This window comes from Quercus lobata, chromosome 5 (genome assembly GCF_001633185.2).
Source record: "Quercus lobata isolate SW786 chromosome 5, ValleyOak3.0 Primary Assembly, whole genome shotgun sequence".
NCBI classification, from domain to species: domain Eukaryota; kingdom Viridiplantae; phylum Streptophyta; class Magnoliopsida; order Fagales; family Fagaceae; genus Quercus; species Quercus lobata.
The window spans coordinates 43,805,150-43,821,024 of NC_044908.1; the positions used below are offsets into that span (position 1 = coordinate 43,805,150).

The 15,875-nt window shown below is 36.9% G+C and overlaps 2 pseudogenes; one reads left to right on the forward strand and one right to left on the reverse strand.

Moving 5' to 3' along the window:
* Positions 1 to 1,011: 1,011 nt before the first annotated feature.
* LOC115990520 lies at positions 1,012 to 4,749 on the reverse strand (annotated as a pseudogene).
* A 4,756-nt stretch (positions 4,750 to 9,505) lies between these two features.
* On the forward strand, positions 9,506 to 10,735 carry LOC115990521 (annotated as a pseudogene).
* Positions 10,736 to 15,875: the final 5,140 nt, after the last annotated feature.

The following is a 15,875-nucleotide window of genomic DNA, read 5'->3' on the forward strand; positions in this document are numbered from 1 at the left end:
CCTTATCCATTTTATATTATTCTTTTGGACATTATTTTTATTTTTGTCATTTTAAATTCAAGGTTTGATTCTAAAAATAACAATAAATTCAAGGTTTGATTAGAATGCAATTCTTAGAGGATTGGCAAACTGTCATATTAGTGTATTGTTTGCATTGTATCATAAAACTGTATATATAAAATAATGCATAGACATGTATATGTAACAAATTATCTATGTACTGTTCGATACGTATCTATATCATATAATAATAACAACTATGGTTGTTTTTGCTTTTCCCACAGGTTGTATACGATAACCAAGATTCTTGGACCCAAAAAATCCAAATAACTTCGATGGCAAGAGGAGCAAGAGCAATTAATTTTATCGAATAATAACAACTTGTAGCATTACTAAAAACATTAGTATAACATAGAAAAAATAGGTCCACAAATAAGGAATATAATTTTAAAAAATTATTCTCCAAACATGTGATTCAGTAGCGATATAAACTCCTCCGCTTTAGCAACAACCACAAGAATGGCAACAAGTGCAATAGCCGGAGAAAATGGGCAAATGCCCATTTCAAAAAAAATTCCAGCATTTTGCCCCCTTTTTTATACTAATTAGAAAAATGTCATTCTTTTGAAACTCGATTTTCTCAAAATCGAGTTATAAAAAAAAATATATATATATATATATATATATATATTTTTAAAGCCCTATAATGGCGTTTTAAGGAGCTTATAGTGATATTTTAAGGATCTATAGTGGCGTTTTGTAATTCGATCTCCATGAACTCGAGTTACATGAAATTTTTTTTCTTTTTTTTTACCTATAACTCGATTTCATGGAGATTGAGTAACAAAAAGCCACTATAAGTCCTTAAAACGTCACTATAGACTCCATAAAAACGCCACTATAGGGGTTAACTCGATTTTGAGAAAATCGAGTTTCAAAAGAGAGACATTTCCCTAATTAGTTTGGGAAAGATGGCAAAATGCTAGATTGTTTTTTTGAAAGTGGCAAAGGTCAATTTTTTCCTGCAATAGCCTTATGCAATGTAATTCCAAATTTGTCTTTTATGTCAATATCTTCTGGTGCCATTCGGTCAGGAAGCTTCCAATTAAAGTGGTGAATGAGAGAAGCTAGCAACAAGCTCAGCATTCTTACAGCAAGATCTAAACCTGGGCAAATCCGCCTCCCAGAATCAAATGGCATAAAAGAGAGGTTCGTGCCTCTGAAATCCACTTTAGAGTCTATGAACCTTTCTGGTTTAAATTGTGTTGGCTTGTCCCAGTACATGAACTTCCACATCAACATGGAAACGAGGAAGGAGAAAAGGTGCTATTGGATGAAGCCGCATTGTTTCTTTAAGCACAGCTTGAAGATAGGGAAGTCGTGGGATGTCTTTTTCTTGTATGCTTTCTCCTATTCCAATTGTTTCAGTAAGTTCTTGTTTTGCCTTGGCCATTATGTCAGGATTGCGAAGAAGCTCAGTCATTGCCCATTCAATTGTAGCGCTAGTTTTATCAGTTCCTCCAGTGAACAAGTCCTGATAAATTGAGAAGATGTAATTAACCAAAGATGCAATAGAGGTCTTATAAGAAATTATGGAGTTCTTCTATATATATATATTTGATAATTAGGGATGAGAAGATTTAAATTGTGGATAAATCTGTTAAGGCATCAACCAATTAAGCTACATGATTTTAACTAGTTTTGATATTGCTTTAGTTAATTATGTTTGCAAAACCGTAGTCTTATTTTTACATCTAATATATCAGTTCTTCTAGAATTACACCATTTGACTCAAATTTTGCTATATCTTGATGATAGCTGCAATAGTGATTAGTAAATCATCATTTTTTCACATGAACCAACTACTTTTTCTCCTTGACTTACACTCACACGCACACATTATCTTTGTATATTCTCAATACTTGCAAAATTTCAAGACAATAAAAAATCTATAACTAGATTATCAATCAAATATTTAACTTTCAAGTTTTTTTAGTTAAAAATTATAAATCAAATATGAGTTTATGGATTAAATAGTAAATAAAGTCGAATTGTCGTGAAATTTGATATGTGTATTAAGAATATAGATAAAATGTAATCCAATGATGAGATTTTCAAATTATTTATCTAATAAAAAGTTATTAAGTGGTTTAATATTTCTTAAAATTATACCAAGTATAACTTAAACTCATCCTATTATATATGAACTTGGTTCAAGTTACACCTGGTGTAACTCAAAGTAATGTTAAACTATCCAATAACTTATTATTAATTTCATATTTTAAAAAATCCAACCGTTGAATTACATATTCTATGTGTTCTTAACATACATATCAATTAGATATAATTGACCAATCGATCCATAAACTCATCTTTTATGCATTATTTTAAAATACAAAAAAATGAATTTAAACAATTAATTGATGATATAGTTATTGATTTTTTATCATTTTCAAATTTTGTAAGTATAGAAAATATACGAAAATAATATAATTTGGCGGCAAATTTATCAAAATTTACATCTAATTAAAAAATATTGAATGGTGTAACATTACTTAAAGTTATTCTAAGTACAAATTTAACCTAACCCATATATATATATATATATATATATAGAGAGAGAGAGAGAGAGAGAGAGAGAGAGAGAGAGAGAGAGAGCCGTCAGAAAAACTTTGATATTCAGACGGTTAAATTCCTCATGGCCCTATTCTTTGCTGAGGTGGAGGACATCTAACAAGTCATCACACCTCGGTGATCCAGATGCTCTAAATTCCAAACGTTGATCAATCATGTTGTCAATCAACCGATGCAGTCGATCGTACGGAACCTTCGTACTCCGCCTTATACCTTGTAGGTCAAATGGCTTTAGCAAAGGACAAAAGTCTGAAAGATTAGGCTTCCCTCCAAGCTCCATTATACTCCAAATGAGCTCCTTTAGTTCTTTGAATAGCATTCGATTTTGGATCAAATATGTCAACCGAAAATATTGTATACAATAGTGAATTCAATGTGGTTCCAAACACCAATGTCCCAATACTTATGGCCTCCCCAGCTTCACTAGCTTCAACCACACGCCTAACTATACCGTCCACTACTTGATGTCGCGAGCCTTGTGGTGTGTTAAATATTAGTATTGATTGTATTGTATTTCGCAAGTAATAGAATATAAATAAGTGCCTTTATATAGGAGGCAATATTGTATTTCTCAAGTAATAGAATATACATAAGTGTCTTTATATAGGAGGCAGAGTGTGCAGTACAAGTAAGTGTGCTATACAAGTAAACAAGGTGGGCCTAAAGCCCACATACCCTAATATACGTTAATAGCCCCCTTCAAACTCAAGGTGGATGTGAGACCAACTTGAGGTTGTCAACCAAAGTGCGAAGACGTCCCTTAGGATGTGACTTGGTGAAGATATCTACAAGTTGATCTTTAGAAGAAACTGAGATCAGCTTAAGAGCACCTGGACTGCAAAAAGTCAACTCTGGCCAAAAGTCAACGATCAACGGTCAACAGCAAAAGTCAACGGTCAACTACTATGATGACGTCAGCAAGATAACGTAAGCTGAAGACCTTAGCTAGGGCTGACGTGTAATGATGATATCAGCGATGACGTCAACAGGTGCACAGCGGCGAAGACCTCAGCTAGGGCTGACGTGTAATGATGACATCAGCGATGACGTCAGCAGGTGCACAGCGGCGCGTGAGTCAACCCTTGCCGGAGATTTGGTCAGCGCGTGAGGGTGCGTGTGAAGTCCGATGAGGCCGATTCTTCTCCAGTGATGTAGATCGGACAAAGGTGATTCCGATGACGGCAGCGGTGAGTTGATCGGAGAAATATGGATGGCGCATGAGGTGCGTGGAAAAGCTGCTGAATCTTTGACCGGAGTGTGGCAGCGCGTGGATGGTCAGATGATGATGATTCTGACGGCTTTGTGAAGATCGGTTGAAGATCTACGCGGTGATATGTCTTATATCTTAATCGGAGATCCGGTGTGGAAGATCCGACGGAGGCAGTGATCTTTGGTGGCGGTGATCGAGCTTCTGGCGGTGAAGATTCAACCTTTGCACCTCTAACGGCAATGGAGCAATTAGGAGAGGGCACGGAAAAGGTTTACTGACCGATGAAGTCGAGGCAGCGGAAAATACCAACAAAGACAGGACTGCAAGACACAAGAAAGTTAGAGCAATGGCTCTGATACCATGTTAAATATTAGTATTGATTGTATTGTATTTCTCAAGTAATAGAATATACATAAGTGCCTTTATATAGGAGGCAGAGTGTGCAGTACAAGTAAGTGTGCTATACAAGTAAACAAGGTGGGCCTAAAGCCCACATACCCTAATATACTTTAACACAGTGCATCGACTCTATGCGTTGTGAAAATCTGACTTTTGTATATTTTTCTAAGGTTTCTCCATTTTTCATTGCCTGGTAACCATTCCGCTGACAAGTCGTAGTTAGTCTGTGCAGTCGCAGCATCTGGGATTGGTCATTCTAGAAAAGCTTGATCATTCTTTTGGACGATTTCCCTTGCCATTTCTGCAGATGAAGCAACCACAATTACGTTGAAACCGAGTCTCACAGTCATGAGGGGACCATACGTCTCAGCCAACTTGGTTATGGACTCGTGGGGCCTGTCACCTAGTGTAAGGAGGCTTCCGATGATGGGTAGGCCAGTTGGTCCCGGAGGAAGCTGAACCCTCTTCTTGAAAAGCCATTCTTTGATGTGAAGAAGGGCTTGCATGAATATCAAGAGGGATAGAGAGTAAAGTAGAAAACTAAGTGGCTCCATTAGCGAACTTTGAGCTATGGTGAGTTTGTACTTGATAGGTACTCACAATTGTTTCCTATTTTATAACCATAAGAGGAAGCTAGGCTGGCTAGCTTCTACCAGTAGCCCGACTAGATAGGCCAAAAATGCTCCTAGATAGGCTCGTCGGCCATATTTATTTATTTGAAAAAATAAAAGTAATTTTTGCTTTTTTTAGAAAATTTGGAACCATAATCTCTTCCTTTTTAAAAAAGAGTCTAAATTTAGAACCATAATCTTTTTATTTTTGCGAAAATCACATTTTCGTCCCTACATTTTCAGCCGATTCCCACTTTGGTCCCTAGATTTTATTTTTACCTCTTTTAGTCCCTATTCTAAAAAACGCTTTCCGTTTTGGTCCCTGCCATTACATCGGAGATGGAAAATGCACACGTGGCAAACGGCAGAATTAAAAAATATTAAAATAATATTTTAAAAAAAATATTAAAATATCAAAAAAAAAAAAAAAAACTCCTCCATTCTACGGGTGGTGGGGCAGGTGGTTATAATATCAAATTATCTTCAAAAGAAGGCACCAACTACAGCGTCTGGATGCAATACAATGGCACGTCGAAGGTGATGGAGGTTTACATGGTGAAAGACGGCCAACCCAAGCCTGAAAAGCCTCTTCTTAACAATATACTACCACTGTTTTGAAAATATTTAACAATATACTACTTTTTTAGTACTCAAGTTCTAAGAACTCGAGTTTCTCTTGAGTTTGCCAACTTGGTAGTGACTAAGTTGGAATTTTGCACATTAAAAATGCCATCTAGAACTCGATGTCCATAAGCTCAAGTTCTGTGTAGACCAAACTCGAGTTTAGAACACTCAAGTACTGTGTTATTTTACATACATAGTACTCGAGCTTAGTAAACTCGAGTCCGACTCAAGTACCATGTTCTTTTACTACACCATACTCGAGTTCTATGAACTCAAGTTCGAATCGGGTATCTTTTTATTTTACTTCACTGTACTCAAGTTCTATGAACTCGAGTACCTTCTTAGAACTCAAATTCTGATTTCAGTTGTTGCAAATCAGATTCCTAGATTTCAGACACTAGTATTTGGAGTCATTTTGTGTTTATTTTTAAATTCTTTATGTAAGCTGAAATTCTTTATTAGTCATTTTTCATTCTATTGTCTTTGTTGGAGGGTTACTCATGAACCATGTAGTCAGAAACTGGATTTGTTATATATGATGTGATTTCATTGATTTGTGTTTAGTTATAACTTATTCTCCAATCCGTCATTCCACAATAGGTGACTTTTTTTCTTTTTACTTATCAAACAAGAAAGAGAGAGTAGTTTATGAATTCTAAATAATGGCTATGGTTCTCACAAGACCTCTTAAAATGAGTCATTCAAAGAGGCAAGAGATCTGCCGAGGATGAGGAGGGGGGGGGGGTGTAAAAAGAAATATTGTAGAAGTGAAAAATGTGACAAAAAAAAATTATTCACATAATAGTTGTTGATGGGAATTATTTTGGTAGTATATTAGTATTGTTTGCAATATGGCTTCAAACCTGTTCTTAGTATAGAAGAACTATGGGCATAGATCTCAGGAGGTGGTGCAATAAGGCAATCTCATTGAAACCAGAAACTAATTTTTAACTTTAAAGCACTGGAAACAAAATAAACCAGCTTTATAAAGATACAGCCAAATAATAACTTAGAGCATTTGCAGCAGTGGAGCTAAAAAGCTATAATGCTATTTTAGCTCCACCAATATAGCAAAATAAGCTCACAGCAGTGGAGTCAAAGCCATAAAATTTGGCTGATTTGCTACAGTGCACATCTATAGATAAATGTGCACTGTAGCACTCATCTAAAAAAAAAAAAAAAAAAATTAATCAGTTGCCGATTAAAATAATCAATCCCACCTCAGTTTTTTTTCATTCTTTTATTCTATATCTCCACTGTCACTCTCATCTCCATCTCCCTCACTCATCTCCCAGATCACTCTTCCCTCACTCATCACCGTCGCCGTCCCAGACCAGCCCAGCCCACGCCGTCCGTCATTGTCCCTGCCCAACCTAGCCCAGCCCACGTCGTCGCAAGCATCTCCTTCACTCATCTCTCTCACCCATCGCACTCCAGATCACTCATCTCCCTCACTCATCACCATCGCCGTCCCAGACCAGCCCAGCCCACGCCATCCGTCGCCGTCCCAGCCCAGCCCAGCCCAGCCCATGCCGTCGCAAGCATCTCCCTCACTCATCACCATCGCCGTCCGTCGCCGTCGCAAGCTCTCATCTCACTCATCAAGCTCTCCACGCCGTCGCCGTCCCAGCCCAGCCCACACCGTCGCCGTCGCCATCCCAGCCGATCCACTTCAGGTCAGTGCTCTCTCTTTTCTTTTGTAGTGAATTTTTTCATGGCTTAATTTTTCTGGGTTTAGTGTGATTTTGTGGTCTCTGTATTGGGAATTTTCTGTTATTTTGTTGTGTGGATTATGTGCTCTCTGTATTGGGAATTTTCTATTTGGGAATTTTCTATTATTTTGTTGTGTGGATTCTGTGCTCTCTGTATTGGGAATTTTCTGTTTGCAGGAATTAGTTATGTGGATTATGTGGTCTCTGTATTGGGAATTTTCTGTTTGCAAGAATTTGTTGTCTGGATTCTGTGGTCTCTGTAATTTGTGCAGGAAAGTTTTTATGTTTTGTTGTTAGTGTAATTTGTTGTGTTGCACAAAACCAGAGTTACGTTTGGGTGGTCTCTATAAATTGTTGTGTTGCACAAAACCACACTCTGTAAATTGTTGTGTTGCACAAAACCACATTCCTGTGTTGCATAAAACCACATGAATGTATTGGGTCAGTGTAAATTGTTGTATGGTTTCTGTAATTTTTAATTTGTCTAAAAATGTAATATAAATGTCTCTGTAATATAAATGTAAGTTTGTTGTGTAATTTATCTCTGTAATTTGTTGTGTTGATATAAATGTTAGTTTGGAAATTTTCTGTGTACAGGGAAGTTTATATATATTTTTTCTAATTTTATGGAGTCACGTAGGGACACAGAGTTACGTAGAGACCTAACATTTATCACGGGTATCATGAACGGGGATATAAAAATTGACTAACAATTTTTGGGAACGTCTCAAAATACTCCTGTGTCAGTTTCTAATTCTCCACCTCCACCACCACAAGTTGAAAATGCCTCTTCTACAAAAGGAAAACGGGGCTCTAACTTTATTGTAGAGGAAGATAAACTCTTAGTGGCAGCATGGCTCAATACTAGTGTTGATGCCATAAACAGTAATGAACAAACACAAAATACCTTTCGTCAAAAAGTTTGGGAATATTTTATGCAGTACAATACATCCAGTACTACACGTACTGTTATCTCCTGGCTAAGTTGTTGGGGTACGATTAGTGAAAAGACAAATAAGTTTGCTGGGTGTATGGCTCAAATTAACGCACTTCATCAAAGTGGTATAACCGAAGAAGATAAGGTATAAATTATATTACAATAGTGTTAAAATGTCCATTCGCCAATAGTTTGAAGATATTAATCATGTTATATTTGTTTTAATTTTTTTTAGATTATCAATGCGAAGGCTTTGTATTTAGAGAAGTACAAGAAACCCTTTCTTCTTGATCATTGTTGGCTCATGTTAAAGGACCAATCAAAGTTTGCCGATCCTAACAATGCTAGATCGAGATCATTCGTGCCTCCAACTTCAGAGGCAATATCTATTAGTGAAGGGGATTGTGGGTCCGGACTTGGTGACACTTCTAATTTTGAGAGACCTATTGGTAGGAAGGCCGAAAAGGCCATCCGAAAGAACAAAGCCACCGGAAAAGATGTAGGGGAATATTTGAACAAAAAATTGAAATTAATTGAGGATGTAACTCGGTTGGAAGAGGAAAAAATGTCTTTTGAGAGGGAAAAACTTGCGATTGAAAAGGAAAGTAGGGAAGAAAAACTTAAGATTGAGAAGGAAAGAATGATGATTGAGAAGAAAAAATGTGAGCGGGAAGAAAGGTTAGAGGAAGAGAGAATCATGATGATAGATACAAGTGGCTTAACCGGAACACAAAAAGCTTTTTATGAACAACTCCAAGAGGAAATCATGGCAAAACGAAGATCACGTAATTAATGGGTTTAATTGTATTTTGGATGTAGTTTAGACTTTTATGTATTTTGTAGTGGCTTATGTATTTTGTAGTGGTTTATGTATTTTGTAGTGGCTTATGTCACTTGATGAATTATCTTAAACTATATGTATGTATTTGTGTTGTGACTTGAAGTGCAATCTAGCAAAGACTTTGAAGTGCAATCTTTTTTATATTTTGTTAAGTTCTATTTGATCTTGTGATAGGCATTGATATAATTCTTTGATTCAATGAAACTATTATTTGATCAACTATGAGTATTACAGCCACTATGAGTGCCTAGTATCATATGCTTGGTACAGCCACTATGAGTGTTTTTCATCCAATTATTTCTATTCATTGAACATTCCTAGTATCATATGCTTGGTTTTGAGATGACAGGTCTTAGAAAAAATCTATGAACAATAAGCATTCATAGTATTTCCAAGTTTTTTTTTTTAGATGTATGTGTTTGTGTTGTGATTTGTGCGTGAATTAGTTATATTCATTTTAATGTGGTTTATGTCACTTAATTTTAATCTTGCATCTATAGTAATAATTGATTTCCAATTGTCTTGAAGGTTGCATCCATGAATCACTTTTTGTTTCGCAAGTTCCTTCTTGATGACTCAGATGAAAATGAGATAATCGAAGAACTTGTTATGGAAGCATCACAACCTAAGTGTCATTGTCGTTCTATCCAACGTAATCATTTGGTAGGCCATGAGAGGCTTTTTCTTGATTATTTTGCTCCAACACCAATATATCCACCCGCTTTATTTCGTAGGAGATTTCAGATGAAGCGTTCTCTTTTTTTTCGTATTCAATCTCAAGTTGAAGCTCATGACTCTAATTTTGTCCAAAAAAGAAATAGTGCCAACAAACTTGGTTTATCTTCATTACAAAAGATAACTGCTGCACTTAGAATGCTTGCGTATGGAGTATCGGGTGATTTGATAGATGAATATGTGCGGATTGGAGAAACTACTGCATTAGAAAGTTTGAAAAAATTTGTTACTGCAGTAATTGATGTTTTCTCTGAAAAATACTTGAGAAAGCCAAACAATGAAGACATTGCTAGACTGTTAGCTCACGGCGAACGTCGAGGTTTTCCAGGTATGTTAGGTTCAATTGATTGCATGCATTGGAAGTGGAAAAATTGTCCATCTGCATGGAAAGGTCAATATTGTGGTTATATTCGTGAGCCTACTATTATTTTAGAGGCAGTAGCATCATATGATCTTTGGATATGACATGCATTTTTTGGGTTACCTGGGTCAAATAATGATATTAATGTGTTAGAGCGATCTCATGTATTTAATGAACTTGCTGAAGGACGTGCTCCTACAATACATTACTCAATTAATGGTCATGACTACACTATGGGATATTACCTTACTAATGGTATATATCCAAAGTAGGCAACATTTGTGAAAACAATCCCAGCTCCACAAGGACAGAAGTATAAATTATTTGTAACAGCCCAAGAGGCGTATAGGAAGGATGGTGAGCGTGCATTTGGAGTGCTTCAAGCACGTTTCGCAATTGTCAGTGGACCTGCACGATTTTTTCATCTTGAAACACTCAAAAAGATTATGAAAGCGTGCATAATTCTCCATAATATGATTGTTGAAGATGAGCGGGATGATAATGAAGTGGTAGATTTGGATTATGAACAAAATGATGGAGTGGATAATCCTCCTCTGCAAATGTTACATGAACAAAGTGATGAATTTTTGTCATACATTGAGAGGCATGGACGCATTAGAGACCGAGAAATTCATTTTCAACTCCAGTCGGACCTTATTGAACATTTATGACAATTGCAAGGCGAGTTGTAGGAACTTTCTTTTTTGTATGTGGGTTTAGTATGAGTCATAGGAACTTGTGCGAGTGTGTGAGTTTTATTGTAATTTGGTTTGAGTTATGTATGTGAGCAAATCTATGGACTACATTGTTCTTGCTATAATATGTATTCTATTTTATATGTTTTCTTATAAAGTTCCTTCATTTCATAGTTCACATTGTTCCAAGGTTGCTTCCGGACAATTGAGACGATAATAGGCTATCATTATAATTGAGAAATTGTTTTAGTAAAAAAAAAATGTACGAGTATAATTTGGGGTTAAAAAAAATCACTTGTTAACACTAGACGATTATTTGCTATCATGCGGCGGCGGTGGCCGAAAAAGAGTCGTCGGCGACGGCGGCGGCGGCGGCGGTGGCGGTGGCGGTTGAAGGTGGTTGTGATTGTTGTTTATTGTATAGGATATATTATTTTATTGTAGTGAATATATTATTTTATTGTAATGGATATATTATTTTATTGTGATGTTTATATTATTTTATTGTATTAAAAACTAAAATAGATCCACTGCTGCAGCATGTATGTAGGTAAAATAGATAAAGTAACTTTTGGTTGAGCTAAAAAGTTAAATTTTTAGCTCCACTGCTGTGGATGCTCTTAGTAACATATGACCCAAATCACATAGACTACATATTTATTACCAGAAACTAAGTTGAAGAGTAAACATGATGAGGAAACTGGAATGATAGTTTTCTTTACTTTCTAACTTTTGGAATGAGGTATAAAGGTTGTCCTTTCTTCAAAGTTACACCAAATTTCTTTCTCATGTCTAGCTTCTCAGGATCATATCCATGAGGAAGAGACCAATCAAAGAAGTGAATTAATGAAGCAAGAACTAAGGGTACTTCTTTCGCAGCCATTGGTAGACCAAGGTAAATTCTCCCTACACTAAAGGGTAAAAATTCAAAATCGTTCCCTTTGAAATCCAGAGCTGAGTTGAGGAAGCGCTCTGGTTTGAACACTAAAGGGTCTTCCCAATACAGGGGGTCCTATCCAATTGCCCAGACATTCACTAAAACTTGAGAATCCTTTGGAATAGTGTAGCTTGTCACTTGGTATGATTCAATAGCACAATGAGGCAGTAGTAGTGGTGCAAGAGGGTGCAGCCTAAGCATTTCTTTAACAGATGCCTTTAGATAGTTTAGTTGAGGAAGGTGGAATTCCTTTACCACATCTTGTTTGATTTCTCTCGCAAGTTCTTCTTGAACTTTTTTCATGGATTCTAGATTCTTTTTTAGTTCTACCATTGCCCATACAATTGTTGAACTACAAGTTTCTGTACTAGCAAAGAAGAGCTCCTGCATACATGATAAAAATGCTATCTCAAGAACAAGTTTGCTTATAAATTGGTCTGTCAAATGCCTAATTATGATATTGACCATAAAAAGTCCCTAAATTATGTGCACTATAACAAACAAATTGGAGAAGAAGTTAAGATAGAGACCAAAATCATGGACTCAATGTGTCCAGATACTTGGAAGTGGGAGAAGGTATCTCATGCACACAACAAAACTTGATACTAAGTGCTAACATTAGGATTAGATGAAATCAAAATTTCATTTCCTCAAAACCAAAACAACATGAAATTCAGAGTTGCATGTCCTTTTTCATCTCAATTTCCAAAGCAATCAACCATAAAAGTAGTAGAAAAAGAAACCAACTTTAGCTAGAGTTGAGAAACTGTAAATGAATTAAAGCCTATCTGATGATGGAAAGAAAATTAGTAGGCTGAATGCTTCAGGCTTCAATGGGCTAGTGATTGCTTGAGAGGCCTGAAAAGAAAAAGACAAGATCAACGGTGACCGAGATAAACTGGTCAAGAACCCTTTGATGCTTAAGTTAGTTTTTTCTCTAAAATGTTAGAATTCCAATTTTTGGGAGTCATGAGAACTTACTTCCATTACATGCGGATGAGTATTTATATAGTGTGCTTTGGAGTAGTTACTTTGGAGTGGTTACTTGTCTCGTAACTTCCCCAATATTTATGGAAGTTAGAAGGTTCAGACTTAACTTCTACAAACCGCTATAAAAGTTGGAATTTTCAATCTTATCTTCTATAACTGTCATTGGAAGTTAAGTATTTAGTAGGAAGTTATAGCAATGAATCAGGATCTCGTTCATGTTTCAAAATAGTAACACGTGGCTTGATTCATTAGTCTTTTGTAGGTAAATCTTTCTGGAAATTTCCCAAGTGTTGGGGGACGTCCAGGTGTTAAGGGTAGCCCAAATGCTTTTCTGATGGACAACCCTCATCCCCATGGAGGACTAATGGGGTCATGACACGTGGCACGATATCTAACCACTGACATAGAAACACATGTCCAAAGAATAGCAACAAATTCTACAGTGCTCTGGACGACCCTTGGATGAAGGGGCAACTGATGGTGAACTGAAGATTGAATAAACTCCAATTCGTCCATGAGTGTCATCCAAGTCAAGAAGATAGGAATGGTCATCCATCGTAGGACGGTCATCCATGAGGATGAGGGTTGTCCATCAGAAAAGCGCCTGGGCTACCTCCAACACCTGGATGACCCCCAACACTTGGGAAATTTCTAGAAAGATTTACCTACAAAAGACTAATGAATCAAGCCACGTGTTACTATTTTTAAACATGATCGAGATCCTAATTCATTGCTATAACTTCCTACTAAATACTTAACTTTCAATGACAGTTATAGAAGATAAGATTGAACATTCCAACTTTTGTAGCGGTTTGTAGAAGTTAAGTTTGAACCTTCTAACTTCCACAAATATTGGGGAAGTTACGAGACAAGTAACCACTCCAAAGCACACTATATAAACACTTATCTACATCTAATGGAATTAAGTTCTCATGAATCACAAAAATTGGAATTCTGACATTTCAGAGAAAAAACTAACTTAAGTATCGGAGGGTTCTTGGCTAGTTCATCCAGATCACCTTTGATCTTTCTTCTTCTTTTCAGGCCTCTCAAGCAATCACTAGCCTATTGAAGCCCGAAGCATTCAACATACTGATTTTCTTTCCATCATCACTATTTATCCTAATATATGAATGAAAAATCGAAAATTGAGGGACACCCACATACCTGATGACTATCTTCCTTTACCAATATCCAAATGTGATATATGCCTCAAGAAGTTCCTGATGACTATCTTTTGTTGTTAAATTGAGAACATCCTCTACCAATTTCCCAGAAGTAGATGTTTCAACAGAGACATAAAAAACCATGTAAGGGCAATCATTGTATGCTCCAAAGCATTAATTACAATGTGCATAAAGACTGTTGTTGCAAGTTACGTTTTTGCTTGTTGATGACCTTTTAGGGTTGTATATATTAAGCTCAAAATCTTGCAAAATGACTTACTTTCATTTAATGCAATGGAAGGGCATAAAAATCAATTGAAGGAGGAAAAAAAAAAAAAAAAACCAAAGATTAAATTTTATAAACAAACAACCTAAAATTAGAATCTTTTTATTTTTATTTTTTTTCTAATAAGTAAGAATTTTATTAGAAAAGGAAACGACAACTAGTTTAGTGCAATAACTTGCCTCAAGGTGATTCTTGGAAGTTGCATTTAGAAGGATGCCATAGTTCAAACTTAGTGTACCTAGTCCACAAGACCACCGCTCATCGGTACCTCGTTCCGCTTAGGGCATGTTCTTCGGTTATGCTTCTCTTGGTTACACAACCCACATTGCACCTTCCTCCCCCCCCCCCCTCCTTCCATGGTGTGGTTCTCGACCATTTCCCGCCTTAGTCCATCTCATTCCTAATTCATGTTGATACAGGGCGACCTTTCTCTCGGATTAATCGGGGTTAGGAATGACCCTTCGAGTTTCTTTAGGATTTGGCCATGATAATCTATTTTTCAACGTAGGGAAAAGGGGTTTATAGACGTGGAACAATGTGTTCATGCTATAGCATGGGTTAATATACTACTTTACATTATGTTGATACCTACTACAAATTGCAATGACATGTAAACATGGTATCTTGTACAGTTTCCATTTCCCACATGTGCAAATTCTCTGCAGCTGATTAACTCCATGTATGTGATTCCCCGCACCAGCGCTCCCTGGATTATGTAGTGTATCTACTTGATAGGATTGTTGTTGCGTGCTCAATCTCATCACCTTGTGATGAGTCGCCTTCGCCTTATTTCTCATGAAGATATCCAAGGCATATTTACACCATTTTTTCCCTGAGCAATCTAAATTTTGTCGCACCTGTGGAGGCCCTTGCATTTTGTGATCTTCCAGACATTGTCTCCCTTGCAACAGATCGCGTGGACTGCTCATGGACACAAATCATTCTCGCAACTCACCATAAGCCTCTTTGAATTTGAATGCTTAGTTTTAAAGCTAAAATTCTCCCCCACTACATACTAGGTCAATGCATGTCGCATCGCCAATTTAGTCAAGAATACTATCCCTTTCACTAGCTATGCCCCGGGCTGCCAACTTGATATTGCCGTTTACATAACCAGTGATGGATCAAACATATTATCCCAAGTGTTTTTGGTAAATCATTCTATCATAGGATCGGAACTAAGGCATGTGTCTCTATTCTCTTCTGCAAGCACCTCTTCGATACCATCAACATCCTCATGTTCACCCATAGTATCTAGGAGCTCCTCGAACTCATCCCTAGTAAAATCAATATTGGTTGCATCGTCACCAAGTCTGTGATCATCTTCATGTTCTGATGTGCCCCCATGCACCTTATCACAGGATAAATGCTCTCCTTCGTGTACTTCCTGGTAGCCTTCCTCCTCCTCAATCAAGTTCACATGCGGAAATGTCTGGCACGGTTCAATGCCATACCCATCTCCTATGTTCTCTGCACACCCTTGATAAAATTGTAACGGTATTGAGTTCATGTGCTCATTACCAATTCCGTCCAAAACAGCATGTTGTGAACCCTCTCTAGCCTCTATTATAGCGTGCTCAATAGTGATATAGAGATCCGAAGCAATGAATCCCTTCACCAACATCTATTCAACAAATTCCCACAACATCTTTACTTCAGCGCCACCAAATAAATGTACTGAATTGTAGAAAACTCGGGTGTCTACAACTCATTGAGGTGCTTATTACATGATGGATA